This window comes from Ctenopharyngodon idella, chromosome 10 (genome assembly GCF_019924925.1).
Source record: "Ctenopharyngodon idella isolate HZGC_01 chromosome 10, HZGC01, whole genome shotgun sequence".
In the NCBI taxonomy this organism is placed as follows: Eukaryota; Metazoa; Chordata; class Actinopteri; order Cypriniformes; family Xenocyprididae; genus Ctenopharyngodon; species Ctenopharyngodon idella.
The window spans coordinates 4404985-4408443 of record NC_067229.1 but is presented as its reverse complement, the minus strand read 5'-3'; the positions used below and the strand labels follow the sequence as shown (position 1 = coordinate 4408443).

The following is a 3459-nucleotide window of genomic DNA, read 5'->3' as shown; positions in this document are numbered from 1 at the left end:
CTGATGAACAGACAGATTTACACTGATTAATCCTGTTATTAGTTTAGAAAGCCTGAAATCAGTTTGTATCCTTTAATAGTAGCAGAAATGCAAAACAATCTGAAGTCACATATATGAACAGACAGATTAATCAATCAAGTATTAATCAATCATTTTATCAGTAAACTGTTTTAAAATTATTTGCTGTAGAGCAAAATGATTAATTAAAGCTTGAAAGTGCAAGTTTAAATATGCTGCGTATATTCAAATATTTCCATGACATTTTTAGTTGTTTATATTTTTTTTTAAAAACATTGCTTATGAATGATTTTCGATTTAAAATCATTGAAATTAAGATTTCTAAAACAAGACGGACTTCATCACAGTAGATGAAAATAATTAATTTTTAATCTGAAGTTTATTACTCTGGAATGTGAACAAATGGCACAAATATGTTTATAACTTACCGATCAGACTCCAGCAGCACAAACAGAACAAAACAAACATGTGAAACATTTTCAGTTGTTCAGTGAAACGTCTGATCTAATAATACTATCAGTAAAAGACTACCACAACTGATCTAAAGAAATACAACAGAACTAATGTGAATCGTCCTGCGACAGAGTTTGACCCTCATAATGCGCATGCACGTTATTTATAGGTAATATCAAAACTACATGTCATGGTAAAATGGAGCCTAACTTTAGTGATTTTAAAATGGCTGTCTATTCAGTTTTCAATTATAGCATATGAGGAATGTACAAAGTTAAAACGGAGTCTGATCTCACAGTTCCAGTTTTACTGGCGTTCACCTTCTGAGTCAAACTGAAACCTGCTGTGGTCAGTTTTCTTCAGTGTTGTGGTTTGATCTGGACAACGTCTTGAGGTTAAGTATATATTCAGAGTGTGTTTAGCTGGTAGGCGAAGAGTTTATTCCTGTCCTGATACTATATTTAACAGCTTCCAACTTTAATCTACAGGCACACAATGAGGAACTGCATTTGACACAGAGGAAGAAAAACAATAGAACAGGTTCAGGTTGACTGGGACACATTTTGCCAATGAGATGACTGGGAAAAGTGTTCACCTCACTTGAAATCGTACTTCAAATAATCTTTTTTTTTTTTTTTTACAGCGTAAAGCCCAAACCCTAACCCTAGACTTAAACCAAAGTATAGCCTAAATAGTGTTGGTAGCAGATTGGTCTCATATACAGTCAGAATACCAGCAGTATAATACTGTCTGTTTTCTGTTGATCTCACAGTGAGCTGCTGTTCTTCAAAAACACACCAGATGGGGCCATTTATCAGTTCAATCAATATCATACAACTAATGATCAATTTATAAAATTGTAAATATCAAAGGATTCAACTTCTGACCTTTACGCAGGCCAACTAGCTGTTCAACTCGGTCCTTAACAATATGAACACAGTGTGTAATCAACTGTAAAAGCATTTTATTTAATATAGCCTACTTATATTAGATGGTGGGGCTGATTCCTGATGATGATCTAGTATGCATACGACTTATAGGATGCATACTTTAGTAGTATACTGTTATCATCTGTTTTGTAGATCTCATAAAGCTTTGACTTGCTGGATGATAAACTAGTGAAAAAAAATCCCATATACTTGCATTGAACGACGAAGCCATATCTAGATTGGCTCTTTTAGCCAATAAACAAGCATCAGAGTACAATAGTGTTATAGACCAATTTGGTGCTTGTAAACAGCCATGACGTTTTTTTGTGGGCGGAGCCTACCTGGTTGCAGAAAACGACATCAGTAGCAGTCTATAGAAGGAACAGAATAAAAGAATAAAAAGTTCATTTTGAGTTTATATCTCACATTTCTTAGAAGGAAAAACAGAATTGTGAGATATGTTTTTTTCCCCTCAGAATTGCAAAATAAACTCACAATTGCGAGTTATAAAGTCCGAACTGGGAGATATAACCACGCAAAGGCAAGGAAAAAATTCAGAATTGTGAAATAAAAATATTATAGGCTATGTTTAAATTTAAACATAACTTTAAATTAACTTTAAAGTTATCTATGTAAAATGTTATAGGTTTAAATATTATTTCTTGCTGTAACTGCTATGTATGTATGTCCTCTATGAACTGCATATGTGAATTATTATGTAGACTTACTGTTTACATCAAATTCCTGCTTTAATAGTAGATTAATCATTGCAGGTTTCATCAGTCCAGTCTGTGACTTGCAACATAAACGTCTCCGTTTAGCTTCAAAGGACGTCTTCAACGACGATATTCTATAAAAAATGAAGACTATATTTTTTGCATTCCGATTCCAACATCCAGAGGCACAACAAAACGTTTTTCTCTTTTTCTCTGGATTTTGCATTTTCCTCCACTTGCTACCGCTATTTTTCTGCAACCATTATGCGCGCGCAGCTGCAAGTGACTGAACTGTGACGTCTGCTCCAAATGGGTCTATTGTTCCAGACGTGAAGTCTTATTTTGAACACTAGATGGCGCTCTATGCAGTGGTATAAGCACATTATGTGGGGAAAACTACCTACTTCTACATTCATAACAGTTAATTTATAGTATTACAGCAGATGTTTCACCTGCAATTTAAACACATGATTTATTTTCACAAATTATCAAACAAACATATTTAACAAATCCAAAAAACATATAGCCTAGGCTGTGAGTGCAATTCAGTTCACTCAATTCATGTGTAAAATTCAAATCTATCTATCTATCTATCTACTAGCAAAGCCAAGCAACTAGCCTAGGACATCCCTGCTGAAAAATCCAGCAAAAACCAGCCTAAGCTGGTCAGGCTGGTTTTAGCTGGTCTCCCAGCCTGGTCATAGCTGGTTTTAGAGGGGTTTTGGTTGGCTAGGAGACTGGGAGGCTGGGAGACCATCTTAAACCAGCTGAACACCAGCTAACCCAGGCTGGGAGACCAGCTTGACCAGCTAAGACCAGCCAACCAGCTTAGGCTGGTTTTAGCTGGATTTTTCAGCAGGGATGCTAACAATGTGTTCTAAAAATGTTAGCAATGTGTTAATTTATGTTAGAAACATGCTAGCAATGTGCTAAATCATGTTAGCAATATGTTAAATCATGCTAGCAACATGTTAAATAATGTTAGCAACATGCTAATCATGCTATCAATGTACTAGCAACTTGCTAAATCTTGCAAGCAACATGTTAAACCATGTTAGCAACATGTTAAATCATACTAACAATGTGTTAAATCACGTTAGCAACATGTTAAACCTTGTTAGCAACGTGTTAAATCCTGTTAGCAACATGTTAAACCATGTTAGCAACATGCAATCAATATGCTAAATCATGCTAGCAACATGTTAAATCATGTTACCAATGCAATCAATGTGATAAATCATGCTAGCAACATGGTAAATCATGCTAGCAATGTGCTAAATCATGATAGCACCATGTTGAACTATGCTAGCAATGTGCTAGTGATGTGTTAAAGCCTGCACTGG

General features: G+C 35.2%; 2 protein-coding genes across 5 annotated transcripts in view; both read left to right on the top strand.

The window, feature by feature from the left end:
• Positions 1-3459, top strand: part of LOC127519777 (carcinoembryonic antigen-related cell adhesion molecule 1-like) — a 220092-nt gene that overhangs the window by 15718 nt on the left and 200915 nt on the right. The gene's annotated exons all lie outside the window — the stretch shown is intronic.
• LOC127520214 (uncharacterized) overlaps positions 1-3459 on the top strand; it is a 253678-nt gene that overhangs the window by 84898 nt on the left and 165321 nt on the right. The window lies entirely within an intron of this gene.